The sequence below is a fragment of the Natrix helvetica genome, assembly GCF_964273705.1.
Source record: "Natrix helvetica genome assembly, chromosome: 4".
NCBI lineage: Eukaryota > Metazoa > Chordata > Lepidosauria > Squamata > Natricidae > Natrix > Natrix helvetica.
Window position 1 is genome coordinate 157204193 of NC_138550.1, and position 18200 is coordinate 157222392.

At 40.7% G+C, this 18200-nt stretch overlaps 1 protein-coding gene across 1 annotated transcript in view; it reads left to right on the forward strand.

Moving 5' to 3' along the window:
• NSMCE2 (NSE2 (MMS21) homolog, SMC5-SMC6 complex SUMO ligase) overlaps positions 1–18200 on the forward strand; it is a 262790-nt gene that overhangs the window by 147425 nt on the left and 97165 nt on the right. The window lies entirely within an intron of this gene.

An 18200-nucleotide genomic window follows, 5' to 3' on the forward strand; every position in this document is an offset into this window, starting at 1 on the left:
CCTCTGATGGCTTACAGTTGAATATTTGAACTGATTCGCTTGTGAGTAGGGATGTGTCAAGAGTTGGCAAAGTTTGTGCCCATTTGATTTGGCTCAAGGAAAGATGGATATGTGCACGAACGAGGCTTTAATAAGTGATGAATGCAAGGCAAAATGTTTTGCTAAATAGCTGAAGCTTGTTTTTCAAAAGGAATTTCTCTGGGTTGCGCATAAGCAGAGCAAATGTAGGACCAATAACATAATTAAAAACAGTGGAGAAAAAGTTGCATAAGTGAGCAATCTGTGAGTAGGATACCAGCACCATCAAATATTGTAGATTCTTCTATATCTGCTGCATTACCATCGCGAAGGGAATTAGGGTGAAAGCCTTCGGAGATTATGACTGGGCTTGCCATGTTTCTCTGTCAGTTTTTCCTAAGCTAGAGCCATGCATACATAGCGAATTTCAACTCCCGTCGTCTCAGTACATAACAATTCAGTAGTATTCAATAACCATCTGCTCCGAATTCACTTGCACGGATGATGTTACCTAGTTGGGTCATGAAATGTCTGCAAGCAAGCAATGAAGCTTAGAGAACGTCAAGGATTTCATTGGTCAACTTTTTCCAAATAACAGGACTATTTCAAGTCACCCTCTGTTTTCAAAATATTGTAATGTTGTTGTTTTTTTCATTCCCAAACCTGAGAGAAGAAAGAAACGGGCTTCGGTGTGTTGGAAACCTAATTGACCTCCTACCCATGTTATGGATTAATAACAAGAACTCTATAGTTTTGGTTTAGCCTTGTGGCCAAGTGAACTCAAGCTTAAAAAATTGTGTATATGAATGCCTTTATATTCTTCTTCCCCCCGTACATTCAGAATTGTTCTTTATATGATCTGTAGATGGCACAGAATAAGAGTTGGAAGGGACCTTGGAGGCAGTGGTGGGTTCCTACGAGTTCGGACTGGTTCGGCTGAACCGCTAGTGGTTTGGCAGCCTGGGTCACTGGAACCAGGCTTGCTACGCCCCCGAAACGGTTCTCCGGGTGGCGCCTATGGCACCGCCATCTTGTTTTTCGGTTCTGCACATGCACAGAACATGCGCAGTGCGCACACGAGCGAACCAGCGGTAGTGCCTGCTGGAACCCACCACTGCTTGGAGATCATCTGGTCCAACTCCCCTCTCAAACAATAAGCCATATATCATTTCAGACCAATCGTTGTCCAATCTCTTCTTTAAAACATCCAGTGATGGAGTACCCACAACTTCTGGAGTCATATTGTTCCATGGTTAATTGTTCTAACTGTCCGGAAATTTTCTCCAGAGTTCTTAGGTTGGATCTCTCCTTGGTTAATTTCCATCCATTGCTTCTTGTCCTGCCTTTGGTGGACTTTTAAACCTGCTTGATTTTGGCTGATTTATTTGACTGAAGGGCTTGCCATTAGCCTTTCCAAGTGCTTTATCTCAACCACTAATATAACTGTGAAACTGCATTCTCAGTCTGGTTACTAAATTAATCCTTTTCACCAAATATTTTAAGTTTGCAAGCTAGCTTCCCAAACTAATTGTGGCATGTCGTGGGAATGGCCCACTAAGCCACCAGAGATCAGACAAAGGATATTGAGCAAAAACACAGGATGTGCATATTTTGTGTGCATTATTGTAATCTTAAATTTCCTTTTTCTAAACCATGGCCCTCAGATTACCACTCAGATTGAGTGGTCCCAGGTCTAAAAAAAAGCCTCTCTGAGCCTGTTCTAACTTTTCCCCCAAAGTGGTACAACAACACCCATCTGAAACCTTTCCTCCATATATTTTCTTCTCATCATAAACCTGCCTCTTCACTGCTGTTTCCCTTTTAGAAGAAATTGCAATGCTAGGCAGATGGTGGGTTCTGATACAAATGCCCTGATGACTGAAAAAGTGATTCTACTTCCTTACTCAGAGTTTTCCTGCTTCACCATGGCCTATTTTAATTTGCCCTATTCCACCTCTGTAATCTTCATCAGGGATAGTCAACTTGGAGTCTGAATCAGGCCCCTGCAGCAGTTTTCTTGTCAGCAAATGAGGATGTGATAAAATGCGTATGTACAGTTTCATATAAAAGGCCAAGATAAAAGTTCTTCTAGCTTCAAAGAAAGAGAGTCATCCTCATTTTATTGCATTGTAGAGCAGTGGCTGATGCAGCCTTTAAAATTAAGCAGGAACTACTGGTTATCACAGGGGGAAAATTAAAGGCAAATTCCTTTCTATGATCCTACCAGAAACCCGTGAAAAGTGGAGAAAGAGAGGTAGGACAGGCTGGCTAGCCAGCAGCAGGAGCATCCTAGGCTGATACAATCTTTGGATGTCATTTCAAAAGTTAGCAAATTCAATCATTATTTGCAGCCAGTGCTGAGCAGGCTTTTCTACCATCAGTTTAATGTGAAATCTGGTTTTCATGTGAGCTTGCCTTTTCTCAGTAGTGCTAAGAAAAAAAAAACATTTCATGATGAGGAATAAAGCTCTTGGGGGGGGGGGGAGTTTGGGAGTAATGTCCTGGCTAAATCTGAGCGTATATATTCTAAAATAATGAATGCAGCTGCTAGATGGTGCTTTACCATCTGCAGATGTTCAGAAATCAGTTTGCCCAGCAAAATAGATCTCCAAGGTCTTTTCTTCTGCAACTCATACGTTACGGATGTGCTGGATTTCAGCTGCATAATGCCTAGTTAGCATGGGCCTGTTGGATGTGGTTTATAGGGGCTAACGGGCAATAAATAGCAATTGTACTTTAGGATGTATTAAAAAAATGGTTGCCCATAAATTGTTTCGGCCCCTGAAATTTAATATTCATTTTTACAACATATAGTTGTGGCACATTGGAAGATTAATTCCACATTTGCCCTGTTTTAATATGTTATGAAATCTGGATGACCTCTAGATGGTAGCAAAAAGATATAAAAAAGTGCTGCTCTTTGCTGCCATCTCATGGCCACCTAGAATTTTGCAGCTCATGTAAGGTTTCAGTCAATTGGATCAAATAACCTTGCATTTGTCTGCCTAGGTCACAAATTTCCATACATTTTCTTGCATTTTCTTTAGTTTTTCTTATTGATGATGTGTGTATAATTGTTCTCTTTAAATTGAATGTACAATTTGCATCTTGCTTCTTCTTCTTCTATGTTTCCCCGTCCCCTTTGATAATTTAGTACATTTTAAAAAACCATTCATTTCTATGAAATCTGATAGCAAAACGTTGCTGAGCCATATCAGACTCTCTAAATGTTTCACAGTAAATTTCCTCTATGGAAATTTAAAGCCTTAGGTGCCAGCTGCACTGCAAGGATTTTGAGGGTTTAGCATTAGGCCAAAGCTTATATCACACGCATCTGAATGAGCTTCTGTGGCAATGACATGAGCCAGATTTCTCTATGAATGTAATTTAATCAATGAATCGGATTTAAGCGATTGAACTTCATTATGTTTATGAAAGAATTTCAGACTTCCTCACGACAAAACCTTTATCCTTTGAGAAATTACATAACTGAGGGATTTGCGGTGGGTAGCTTTGCAGATAAGTTTTGCCAAAATATCTGGATTTGGTTAAGAGCTAATCAGGTGAAGCCAAACAACACCAGTCCTTTCAACGTGAATTTTCATGGAGCACGTTGAAGAATACTTTCCATTTTATATCATGTGTGGCAATGAGAACAGCCTGGGGTTGTTTTTGTACCATAGTTTTGTGAGAACAGAGGGAAACAGGCAAGTGTTGCTGTCATCTGCAGCAGCCCCAAAACTTCTTGTAATTATTTTAAATATCAAATGAGCAACTGCCCTTTTAATGAAAGTACTTGAAAGCAAATGAAATGATGGGATCTACCGACAGGAGCCGATGCTCAGGAGAGGTAGTGAGAGATGCCTGCTGCCCTATTTAAATGTAATTTTGTGAAAGAATCTGAAGGGAAGAGCTGAAGTAGGTGGGCCATTACCCTGATCCAATGGAGCTCTTACGCATATCAATAGAAGAGAATCAGGGATGGGCTTCAAAAATTGCAGCAACAAATTTGCTGCCCCATTGCTGGGTAGGCATAGCCTAGTTGGCCTCCTGCACCACAGCGGGGGGGGGCAGGGCATTTTTCACCCTCCCCAGGCTCCGGAGACTTCTCCTGAGCCTCTGGGTGGGCAAAAACTGCTACCCTCAGGCTCCGGAGGCCAGAAACAAGCCCATTTCTGGACTTCCAGAACTTCCACTAGGCCCGTTTTTCGCCCTCCCCAGAATCTGGAAGCTTTTTTCGAGCCTCCGGGAGGACAAAAACTGCTCCCTCCCCTGGCCTCTGGAGGTCCTCCGCAGGCTGGAAACAGGCCTGTTTCCAGATGTCCGGAACCACTTGTAGGCCTATTTTCTCATCTCTACGCGGGCCCTGCATGATGAATGGGCCGCGTGGAGATTCCTGGGAAGGGCAGGGTGGAGTGAGTATGGCCAGTCGGGTGGCATTTGGGGGTTCGCCGAACTGGGCAGAATCCTAGCTAGAGGATCGCCCGAACTCGTGCGGACTCCCAGAGTATGAATTTGTTTTCTTGTGGCTGGTCTGGCCTTCCCTGCATCTGGAATTAAGTGGATGGCTTCCTTCATGCTCCAGTTTGAAGAAAAGATGTTACAGTCTGGTATTTCTCAAATAGCAGTCCGTGTATGCTACGTGGAAGTTGCTTTTTCAAATGGAAGGAATGTAAGCGCTCACTGAGCATACATCCAAGCAAATTCCTAAATGAACTTGATTGTTCTTTTGAAAGAACCTAGTTGCAGATCTCTTCCCTTCTCTTCTCCATCATCCTCCCCTTATTTGTTCATTTACGGCCAATTTCACTTGACAGTAACTTGGTTAGAAGAGCTGTTTACCCTTACAAATCCCTAAAGACAAGCTGTCTTATCTGTCTTATTATACATTTGCCTGCCCTGCTTTTTTAAAAATATGAAAGTTTTGTCATTCGTATTCCGTTGACTACATACCAAGGGGTTGACCCAAGTAGGCAATACTGCAAAAGAAAAAGAAAAAAGAAAAGAATGTGCTTCTCCATTGTTTCTGATCAACAAACCCCAGGAGAAGACCAGGGGAAATAATATCAGATCATTCATCCTGTTCCATCAGGAATCACGCAACTGTATTAGATAGAATAGAATAACTAGACTAACCAATTTCGTAGTATACATGATGTAAAATGACAATAAAGGCTATACTATAATAGACTAGAATTCTTTATTGGCCAAGTGTGGTTGGACACACAAGGAATTTGTCTTTGGTGCATAGGCTCTCAGTGTACATAAAGAAAAACAAAATAGAATACATTCATCAAGAATCATAAAGTACAACACTTAGTGATAGTCATAGGTTACTAATAAGCAATCAAACCGTATTAGGAAAAAAAGAAAATAATATAAATTGAAAAGATACAAGCAACATGGTTATATTCATAAGTGGGAAGAGATAGGTATTAGGAAGGATGAGAAGAAGAACAGAAATACAGTCTTAGTAAATAATTTGACAATGTTGTGGAAATTAGTTGTTTAGCAGAGTGATGGCATTTGATAATAGACAGTGACATACAAATATTTCTCTTTGTCACTGTTTATTGATTATGTCACATGTTTATTGGACAGTGACATACAAACATTTCTGTAGAGTTAGGAATTCAGAAAGTATTTTGGTTCCCAACAAAAGATCATCTGATCAACAGTTTAAAAGCCTTAAGCATTTTTCTTTATTGTCTTTGATCCAAACATTAACAGCTTCCAAAACAATCTGAGAAAACTGTAGATGGTAGACAGGATAAATTCCAGTGGCTTAATCACAGGGGCCATTTCACCCCTAGTGATTCATAGCTTTTTCTAGCATCCTCTAACCATTATTATGCTGATACAAATGCAGTGAGGATAGGTTTATGTTGCCTCTGTGATGGCTGGGTGATACTAGAAAATCATATAAATCACTAGTGGCACACGGTCAGAGATACAGGTAGTCCTCCCCTTACAACATTTCATTTAATGACTGTTCAAAATTACAACAGCAGTGGAAAAAGTGACCAATTATGACCAATTTTCACAAACTTTGCAGTGTCTCTATGACCATGTGACAAAAATTCAGATGTTTGGCAATTGGTTCATATTTATGACCTCTGCTGTGTCCCAGAATCAAGGGATCACCTTTTGTGATCCAAGCAAAGTCAACGGAGAAGTGGGTTTCACTTAACAACTGGGATACTAATTTAACAATTGCAGTGATTCACTTAACAACTGTGGCTTGAAAGGTCGTAAAATGGGGCAAAACACTTAATAACTGTCTTGTTTAGCAATGGAAGTGTTGGGCTCAATTGTGGTCGTAAGTCGAGGACTACCTGTACATATTTTCTGAACAAACAAGCAACTTGACCAGGGGTAAATTGCTTCTCCATCATTTTGTTGATATATATTTTTTCATTCTGAATTTATTGAGAAATACAGGTAGTCCTCGACTTACAATCATCCATTTATTGACCATTCAAAGTTACAATGGCACTGAAAAAAGTGACTTAAGACCATTTTTCACACTTACAACCATTGCAGCATCCCAATGGTCATGTGATCAAAATTCAGGTGCTTGGCAACTGACTCGTATTTATGACGGTTGCAGTGTCCCGTGGTCATGTGATTATCGCTTGCGACCTGACAAGTAAAGTCAATGGGGAAGACAGATTCACTTAACAACTCTGTGATTGACTTAACAACTGCAGTGATTCACTTAACAACTATGGCAGGAAAGCTCATAAAATAGTAATATCACTTAGACTTCTAAACCACTTTGTAGTGCTTTTACAAGCCTCTCTAAGTGGTTTACAGAGTCAGTATATTGCCCCCCAACAATCTGGCTCCTCATTTGACCCACCTCGGAAGGATGGAAGGCTGAGTCAACCTTGACCCTGGTGAGATTCGAACTGCCAAATTGCAGGCAGCCGGCAGTTAGCAGAAGTAGCCTGCAGTACTGCACTCTAACCACTACGTCACTGTGGCTCATGTGGCAAAACTCAATAACTGTCTTCTTTGGCAAAGGAAGTGTTGGGCTCAATTATGGTCGTAAGTCGAGAACTACCTATGGATCCTTTTTCCAATTTTATGTTAAAACCACTTGGGTTGCCTGTATTGAATCTCTTTCATGTCCACCCATCACTCCCTGTCCAGTTCTAACTGATGCTTCCACTCCTGTTTTCAGTTTGCTCTTAAATCTTCCCCTCTGTAAGGAGTCCTAAAATGAGCCGAGGTACCTTTGATACCCTTGAGGAAGGCTCAAAGCTTGAAGGGAGACAAGCCTATCATCCAACTTCTGCCTCTGTTGTCTCTGGTTTCCAACAGAGTTTAGAAGAATCTTGGCCAAGTTTCTTCGCCACCAGGCAGGCAGCTGCCAGTGGAAACATTCCCTGAAGCAGTTCTGGCAGCCAAAAATGGCTGGCTCATGAGAGGGCTTCTTTCCTTCCTTCCAGACACGCTCCAAGCAGTCATTAGACCCTGGCAAATAGATGAAGGTTTCCTGCAGCAGCGCCACAGCTGGGCTCCAGATCTCTGGAGGACCGGCTAAAAAAGGTTTGACTGCTCCACAAATGGGATTTGAAATCCTTGCCTCCAATCCATAGCATCTTCCCTTCTGTTTCAAATCACAGAAAGCAATTGTGTGACTTCAGTCACGCCTCAAACCTGACTTCAAGAACTATGTCCAGTTTAGAGCACCATACTTAAAAAGCAAGTGTCAGGGTTCTAAGTAACACCCCCAACGAAAGAAGACTTGAGGCTTGAGTTTCCTCAAAGTTCCATTTTATTAGAGGTGTCATATTGGCACATCTGGGAAAACCCAAATCTGAAAGTTTCCTGGTTTCCCCCCCCCAAAAGAAAATAAAGTTCAAGTCCCCGCCCAGCACCCACCTGTCCATCACATGATCCAATCAGGCACCATCCAAAACTGGAGATGCCTCCCAGTTGCCTCATTGCAGCTGCAGGGCAAGATGACCTTGACTTTTTGAGAAGGAATGTTATGTTGACTATATGTCACCCACACTCTGTATAATTCCCCCTCCCATTTTCCCACCATAGAAAATGTGGCAGGTCTGAAGGCCCAAATGTAAAAGATGGCTTCCAGGTCTGACCATAGGATTCAAAGACCTGGTTTGAACACTTGGTCTACCAGGGTGGCAGAATCTCCAGCTAGACTGGAGGGAGGTGTTAAGAGAGGACCAAGTTTAGAGTCCTTGCACTGCAGAAAGTGGCACAGCCCCGACCAACCCCAGCATCCCTGAAACCTTATCTGACCCTTCCCGAGGGAATGTAGTCAGTCTGGCAAGATTCTTGTAATATTGATGACTAATATTAAAGCTTCTGCTTGAGGTTATTCACGAGTGGTTCTGGTTGCTTGCACCAAACACCTACCATTTGGGGAGTTATTTCATGTTTTTTTTAAATTGTTTTCATTTACATTTGATGGTTTTCTTTTCTTTTGTGATAATACAATACAATAGAATACAATAGTAGAGTTGGAAGGGACCTTGGAGGTCTTCTAGTCCAACCCCCTGCCTAGGCAGGAAACCCTATACCGTTTCAGACAAATAGCTATCCAACATCTTCTTAAAGACTTCCAGTGTTGGGGCATTCACAACTTCTGGAGGCAAGCTGTTCCACTGATTAATTGTTCTCACTGTCAGGAAATTTCTCCTCAGTTCTAAGTTGCTTCTCTCCTTGATTAGTTTCCACCCATTGCTTCTTGTTCTACCCTCAGGTGCTTTGGAGAATAGTTTGACTCCCTCTTCTTTGTTGCAACCTCTGAGATATTGGAACAATGCTATCATGTCTCCCCTAGTCCTTCTTTCTCTTAAGCTAAACATACCCAGTTCCTGCAACCGTTCTTCATATGTTTTAGTCTCCAGTCCCCTAATCATCTTTGTTGCTCTTCTCTGCACTCTTTCTAGAGTCTCCACATCTTTTTTACATCGTGGCGAGCAGAATAAGGTCATTTTTTTTGTGAGATGGGCAGCTATGTACATAAAGGTATTCAATAAATAAAATAGATATCTCAGGAGCAAGAATCTGGGAGCCAAGACAGAGTTCAAAAGCACTACAAGTTTATTTCACGCCACTTAAGGTTATTCCATGCTATTTATACATACACAAGAATCTGATTTGCTAATGGTCATTGCAAATTGATTCTAGGTAAGAGTCAACGAGGCCTGGTGTCTCTTTCAGGGGTGCAGTGTCTCCAGACTAATGATATGCTTGACCCTGCCCTCGGACTCAGCTTGGCCATGTCCTACAGATAAATTGAAAAAAAGTGTCAAGAAAGACACTTGCAGATGATAAGGAAACTTAAATGCCAACAAAATGTTTTGAAGAGCTGGGAATGTTTAGCTCTGAGAAAATAAGACAGAGGAAGGATATGAAAGAATGTCACATAGAAAAGGGTTAAAACTTGTTTCTTCTCATTCTTGAGGAACTGGTGGATATAAATTACAAGAAGGCACATTCCAAGAACGCATTAGAAAAATACGTTCTAATAGTAAGAGGAGTTCAATAATAAATCACAAGGATATGATGGTCTTCCATTCATTGGATGTCTCCAAACAGAACCGTGAATTCTTCAATTCTTGCATTGAGTGGGGTTTGACCTCAATGCCTATTAAACTTCTTCCCAACTTTAGGATTCCTGCTGGATTGAACAAGGATGTTTGAATCACGGATTAAGCAAGAGGACAATATCTCTGGCATTAGTAGGAAGTTTGAGGAATCAGATCTACTCATTTCTTATGTAATCCATACATTAGTCAGTCCCTTCACTGAGGCCATTGTTGCTTCTGAATCGTAGGATAAATAAGATTGTCCCCGATAAACTTCACTCTGACAGCTTTTTCTGGTGTTTCTTGCCCTTCCAGAAGACCTTACTAATAATTAGCTTTACTCTTAAATGCTGACTTGAAGAAAATATTGTGCAGGAGTCTCATATGGCTACTATCCACATAAGGGCATGCACCCAGACCTGTATTTTAGCTTGGTTTCCACACTTCCCAACAAAGGAAATGCCTGTACCTTAAGATCATTTGCAATATCTGATATTTGGATCTGTACAAGTATAGCAAGTTTTACTGCTAGATATTTACTGCATCCCATTAGAGAAAAAATATAACTATTTATTTAGCACAGTGATAGATTTGTGTAAATTGACAGATGTAGGGCCTAGGAGAGAAACTTGCAAATAGATCTGGAAGAGGAAAATTATGATCTGTGGAATATCTAGTCTTCCTTTTTTCTGCCTAAACATACATCTGCCTATTTTTGGGCATTGCAACAGGCTCATTTATAAATGTTGGCACGTTCTGACATTTAGCCCCTTATTCAGGAAATGGCATATCTGACAGGCAGGTAATAGGGCTATGCTAATCTCTTTACAGGTAGTGCTTGACTTACAAACATTTGTTTAGTGACTGTTTGAAGTTACAACAGCAATGAAAAAAGTGACTTTTGACCGTTTTTCACAGTTACGACTATTACAGCTTCCCCATGTGATAAAAATTTGGAAACTGGTTCATATTTATGACGGTTGCAGTGTCCAGGGGTCATGTGATGCCTTTTGTGACTTCTGACAAGCAAAGTCAATAAGGAATCCAGATTCACTTAACAACCATGTTACTGACTTAACAACTGCAGTGATTCACTGAACGGTTGTGGCAAGAAAGCTCTAAAATGGGACAAAACTCTGAACATCTGTCTCACTTAGCAACAGGAATTTTTGGGCTCCATTGTCGTAATGTATTTGCAGTAAAGTCACACACTCAGAGAATATTGGCTCATTGCCGTTCTGTGTGTGGAAAAAGGGAGTCAGTTCTGTGTATAGAAATGTTTGTGTGTAAATATTAAGGCTTTTTTCCTCCCTGCCTTTCCAAGTCAACATATTTTTGACTATTCTTTTGATGCTTTGGCAAGCATCGGATCTTATATTGACATAGCAGTTATCTCTGGTTTGAGAATGGTTGGTTCCTTCTCTACCAAGTTCCTTCTTTACATGTATCCAAACAATACATCTTTTCTCCAATTAACATTTGAACCTGAATTAGAAAATGATCTTTGTGTGGGAGGGGAGGAATATGTTATGTAGAAAATTATATACACTGAAATGAAGATTTATATTGCTTAGACATACTCCATTCATAGCTCCTATCATTATAAGCCATCAGCATTACAACTCGGAAAATACACAATAAGACGTGAGCACAAAACATTGTTTGAGTTTTGTGATGCTACGTCAGGATCAGTTTTGAAGGTAGATCTGGTTCCCTTCTCAAGCTTCCCACTCTGCATGTTAATTAATTCCTCATTTTGATCTTTTATTTACTTTGCTTATTGCCCCGTTCCTGATTTTGTAGCTATTGCGGTGGAACGTTTTACTTGTGTTTATGCTTTAAGCAATTACCTTTTATTGTTTTAATTATTTTGTACGTGTTAAATGTCTGCCTGTAATTGAATCTGTGTTCGTTTCTGGGGGGGAAAAAAAAGTTGAAGGGATAGCATTTCAAGGGGAATGGAAACAAAATCAACCAGATGCCAGACCGAATAAGGCCTGAGGGGCCTTCAAAAATTGCCTTCACCCACGACTTATTTCCACATAAACTGAAACACAGAATGTCAGTCTCTTTCTTCTCTCCTCTTAAGTATAAACAGCGGGGCAGGAAATTGCATGCTGTCATTTGCCTTTATAAAGAATCATCTTTGAAGCGGGCAGGTGTGTGAGCGCAGGTGAACTCTATTAGAACCTCTGTTGGTCAAAGGGGCTAAGAAGAGAGGCTTTGGGGCATTGCTGGGGTGCTCCGGGATCTAGCGAAGGCCATGCTGATTGAGGAGAGACTGTTTGCTGAGGCGGCATAACAGTCTAAGGATGTGGTTAAGAAGCATAACAACAAATGGGGTTTCTCTCTGGCTGAAGGTTAATGCTGGTGGCTGTATGGAAACTCCCAAGCCCCAAGCTACCTATCTCTCATGAACAATCAGCAGTTTGGGAGATCAAGCCCTAACTCTGCTATTGTCAAGACAAGTAGATCTGGGTCTCTTCATGATCCTCTCACAAATATCAGAACGTAATCATAAATCGCAGGTCAGCTTTAGCCAAATGCCTTCCACAATCTAATAGTCATGTTATAGTCAACTTCGTATATTGGTTGCGTCATCCTGATTTATGGAGGAGATAAAGGTGGTTGTGGAAAACACAGTGCAGTAACGATGGCAACGGTTATTTGATCTCACAATAATTAGCTAAGCATTTGGTTGCACAATCCTTTCACAATACCTCCACGGGTTAGTTCATTAAACCAAATTAGGTTTGGCTTGAACTTTCCTCATATGTTGTCCTAATCTTGGCTTCCTCTCAAAAGGGATGAGGAAAAAAAACCCTCTATTTCCACCTCCGATGTTTCTTCTCAAACCGCTCGATGTGGAGGATGCTATGAAGGTGTTTAATATATACAGCTATGCTATATGAGGTTGAAACTGCTAATTACTGCCTCTCCTTCGTCTCTTTAATAGATTTTAATATGCAGTAGTGTCTTATAAATCAAAGGATGCTATATTTTTGAAACAGGTTCCGTCTTAGGCCCAGTACTCTTCAATATCCTCATAAACAACTTAGATGAGGGAATAGAAGGGGGACTTGCCAAATTTCCGGATGATACTAAGCTGTCAGAATAGGCTCAAGATCCAGATGGATCTTGACAAACTTGAACACTGGGCCTAAAATGACATTCAATGTAGAGAAAAGTAAAGTCCTACACTTAGGTAAGAAAAACCAAAAGTACACATACAAATTGGGTGAGACCAGGCTTAATAGCAGTGACTGTGAGAGGGATGTTGGAGTCTTAGGGGACAACCAGCTAAATATGAGCAAGCAGTGTGCAGCGGCAGCCAAAAAAGCCAATGCAATCCTAAATTGCATTAACAGAGGTATACAGTCAAGATCGAGTGAGGTACTAATACCACTCTATAAAGCCCTAGTAAGACTACACCTAGAGTACTGCATCTAGTTTTGGTCACCACACTATAAAAATATGTTGAGACTCTAGAAAAAGTGCAAAGAAGAGCAACCAGGATGATTAGGGGACTGGGGGCAAAACATATGAAGAACGGTTACAGGAATTGGGCATGGCTAGTATAGAGAAGAGAAGGACCAGGGGAGACATGATAGCAGTGTTCCAATATTTGAGGGGCTACCACAGAGAGGAGGGGGTCAAGCTATTTTTCAAAGCACCTGAAAGCCAGACAAGGAATAATGGATGGAAACTGACCAAAAGAACAAGACAATTTGTAACCATGGTTTGTTGTCACTATAGAGTGGTGTGCTGGTAGAACCCAGCCTGTGGATAAACAGCATTAATTCTCTTAAGAAAGTGACATGGATTGCAGGAACAGATGCATCAGTGATTCTTAGTTGTGTTGTGGCCGGGCAGCAGCCAGCAGAGTTGGCAGCAGATTCGGACAATGAGGAGGTTGTGGAGGAACATGGCCCAATCCTGGAGTCTGGGGGAGCTCTGAGGAAGGCTCTGTGTCGGAGGCAGAGAGGGGCCCAGAGTCATATGGCAGCTATCAACTGCCTTCAGAGTCAGACATCAGTGAGGCAGACAAATTGCTGGAGCCTGTTCCCAGTGTGCACACGTGCAGAGTAGCCAGAGGAAGGGAACAGCTAAAGAACAGGGGTCAACTTGGGAGTAAGGCCAGAGGTAGACGATGAATGTCCCACCCAGAGGAAATAAAAGAGGAGCAAAAGGGGAGTGGAGTTTGAAGGAGACAATTAGTTTGCTTAATTGATTCGTGATTGCAGATATCGGCCTGTCAGCTCTCCTGACAGATAAGGACTGTGATTGTAAATTCTCCCTTGAAAAACTTTACTGGATGTGAATGAGCAGAATTCACAGTAAATTAATAAAAGTGTTTTTTGTTGGGACCAGGAGTTTGCTTCATGCTCTTGGGAAGCCCCGGTCAAGCCAAGTTATTTTCCAAGAAACTTTTCTGTACAGAACTGCTAGCCTTTAATCAAGCCACAAGGAAGTTCCATAATCAAAACTCTGTTCTATTAATAGAAAATACAGATAATCCTCAAGTTATAACTGCAATTGAACTCGGAAGTACTGTGGTAAGTTATGGCAGTCATTAAGCAGGTCACCATTTGACCATGCCTGATTTTATGACCATTTTTTGGCCATAGCCGTTAAGTGAACACTATTTTCCCAATGGGGATTTTTTATCAGAAAATGGAAGTTTCTGGAAACCATCCGAAAACTAGCAAAAATCCTAAAAATCGCAGTTATGTTAGCATGGGATGTTGCAAATGGCTGTAAATGCGAGCCGGTTGCCAAGCATCCAAATGTGAGGATGTAAGTACAGTTGTATGTGTGTGCAGCTATCAGAACTTTGAAAACTGATCATACATCGCTCTGGGCAGGTCTGTTCAAAACGGTCGCAAAGTGACCAGTCGTTAAGCGAGGACTACCTGTAAACATTTTGAGCAAGTGACTCAAAGATAGAAAAGACAGCTCAGTTCTACCGTGTTTTTCCAAAAATAAGACAAGGTCTTATTTTCCTTTAACCCCCGAAATAAGCGCTTCGCCTTATTTTCAGGGAGGTCTTATTATTTTTGAGGTGCAGGAGGCGGCGAGCGTGGTCACTTCATGGCTGCTGCTGTGTTGCAATATTTTCAGGGGAGGGCTTATTTTAGTGCATGCACTCAAAAGCCCAATTGGACTTATAATCCAGAGAGATCTTATTTTCGGGAAAACAGGTACTTTTCAGAGCAGTGCAAAAATTCCTTGACCTCTTTCAATGCCTCTCTTTTTCCCTTATTCTTTCTTCACTTTTAGTTAGCACAATATCAGCTGACTTATAAGTTTGCATATATTTGGGTCATTTTTTGGAACTTTTTTATTGGGCCTTCTGCGTATTTGACATGACTTACCACTCGTCACTAACTACTTTCCGCCCCTGAGAACAGGAGATGAGACAGCATTGTTTTCATCCCAGCCTATATCTTTTAGTTGTCACATTCGGACAGCGGGTGCACACACACACACACACACACACACACACACACGATTTTCCTGGAGTTTGCTGAAGCAGACAGGCATAAATTCAGCCTAAACTGAATTTGCTTCGGTAAGAACTCTTGAGAATTTCACCAAATATTTCCAGCTGATCTTCTCTGCAGAGAGAGAGAGAGAGAGAGAGGGAGGGAGGGAGGGAGGGAGGGAGGGGGAGGGAGGGAGGCGGCTATACAAAAAATGTCCTTGTTTTCCCTTTCCCTTTTACATTTTACACATCTCACATACAACACTGCCCACAATCAACTGTAAAGGAATATGCCAGCCTGGCCTGGCACATGATTCACTCTTGGTGTGTTTGAAGAAGTTTTTTTTTTAAAAAAACAGTAGTTTTGAGCAGCTGAAATCATGGATATTTCTGGATTCCTTCAACACGTGCAAAACATTCCTCCTCACTTGCTTGTCCCCAATCTACTCTGCTTTTTAAATTCTATAAAATTAAAACCGAAAAGAACTTTACTGTATACTTCATCAAACAAAGCACCAGCCTCCTGTGTAATTTCCTTTTAAGAACATTCTTTGATTCCATGTAGGTTACCCGAGGTGTTATTAGAAATGCAACTTTGTTTGTAAGTGCGTTTATTTGTGCAGAAAGAAGACAAAGATAAGCTGGGATTTGATCATGAATAGCCTGGAAGCTACAGAGGATAGAGGTGAATGGGCAAGCAGCCTCCTCATTTTCTTTGAGTACCTCCCACTATTATATCTGTTCCTTGGCCATCATAGTTGGAGATTCCTGGGTTAGTCTTGTGCAGACGTTCATACTCTGGGTATAAATTTAATTTAATTTAATTTAATTTAATTTAATGCTTCTAGACCGCCCCCTCTCCCGAAAGGGACTCGGGGCGGTGTACAGTTCATACAAAATATATCAGATACAATAAAATTAAGTATGTACAGTTGACAGTTGACATGGAGGAGGTAAGAATGACATTAAAAGAACTGTACAAAGCAGATTAAAATAAGTTCAAACCCCTAAAAACAAATACAGTGAATTAAAAAACCCCTAAAATAACCAGATATAGTGCGTTTGCCAGGAGGGACAGTTGAATTATGCCAGGGTGGTGTCTGGGTGTCCAATTTTTTGGCTTGTCAATGAGTAAAGAGGGATTGACCTGGGCTGTCTTTAAAATACAGGGAGCCTTCAAACTTATGACCGCAATTGAGCCCAAAATTCCTGTTGCTAAGTGAGAAATTTGTTAAGCGAGTTCAGGGGTGGGTTCTAGCTGGCATTACTGCGGGTTCGCTGGTTTGCCTGCTTTGCACACACACACTAGATGCGTACCAAGTCGTGTCCAACTCCCCATGACCCCATGCACCACAACACAAAAGCCCCCCCCCCCTCCTGTCCTCCACTCATTCTCAGAGTTTGCCCAAATTCATGTACATTGCATCTATGATGCTCTCTAACCATCTCATCCATTGCTGTCCCCTTCTCCATCTGCCTTCTGTCTTTCCCAACATCAGGATCTTTTCCCAAGGAGTCCTCTCTTCTCATGTGGTGGCCAAAGTATTTGAGCTTCAGCTTCAGCCTCTCTCCTTCCAAAGGACAGTCAAGGTTTATTTCCTTTAGGATTGATTGATTTGATCTCCTTGCAGTCCAAGGGACTCTCAAAAGTCTTCTCCAGCACCAGGTGGAAAGAGAGGACACATCAAATTCCTTGACCTTAGGTTGAATCCTGCATGCATTTCATTTCAATGCTGCTGTGGGAAATAGACAAATCCTGCACAACGTTCCCTGTTTACCATCTCAGTTTTGTTTATCACATCCTTTAATAGCACATAATCCCATTGCAGGCTTCCATTTTATTTTACCTCAGGAGTATGGATTTACCTACGTATCTCAGAAACCCTTTTTCAGGCTTGGGTTTCTATAACTAAAATGATTTAAGAAGCTCCAAAATAAAAGAATTGTACCCTGAATATTGTCTAGGTTTAATTAGTATGAAGTGCTTTCGTGTTTCCATTGTCATAAATGAGAGAGGATAATGGAAAGCCTTAAGGGAAGGAATAGTTAGAGATCAGAAGTTTTACTTTTTTAAAAAGTAAAACAACAGCACTGAATGCATGACATTCTAGAACAGTAATAATAATATTTACTCTTTTGTTTAATGATGGATAATATTTAAAACTCTTAATATTTGGAATGGGTCAAGGAGCCTTAAAGAAATCCAGTTCTTTAAACGCATTGTTAAGTTGGATTACTTTTTACCTCATCTTTGTATTCCTATCTGAAATTTATAAACTTATAAGTTTTTTTTACTTTTTGACTTTCATTTTCTTCTATTACTTTCTTTCAAACACTTCATAGTTTTCATGACACTAATAAAAATACAGAAATATAAAAACAGTAGATGTTCTTGAAACAATTTAGGAATTTTTCAAAACTCTGTTGACTCAAAATGCTTCACTCACACACGATTAACTGAATCATGGTATGTTCATTTTTCTGAATTCACCTAATATATTGAAGTAACCATACAGGCTGACCCAGTTGATTAAAATACATTAGCTAATTTGTGGTCTACGTCTCCATGAGCTCAGGCATTGTATTTCGAATTCTCATTTATATAAAAACCAAGTTAATTGTTTGAGCAAGGTTTGTAATAATGGTTTTGTTTGGGTTGGTGTTTCTCCACCTTGGCGGCTTTAAAGTCATGTGGACTTCAACTCCCAGAATCCCCCAGCCAGAATAGGGAATTCTGGGAGTTGAAGTCCACAGAACTTAAAGTCGCCAAGGTTGAGAAACACTGCTTTGGGTGGAATGGGTCATGACATCTTCTCACGTTTGACAATGCTAAGAGGATAAACTATTTTTGAACTATTATCTCATCCACTTTGGAACATAGATAGGAAACTAAATGATTCAATGACATCCCTTGAGTGAAAAAAAGTAGGCATAGAAAATTGGAAAGTTGGAATGAAATAATAATAATAATAATGATAAGCAGTCATTTTGATTTTCCACAAATGTAAAACAATGTTGTGAATTGTTCTGTGTGTTGTTCTGCTGGAGTGCATGACAAAACCCGCACATGAGGTTAGTCACAGATATTTAAATTTTCCATGTACAACATTAAGCTTATTTATATTAAA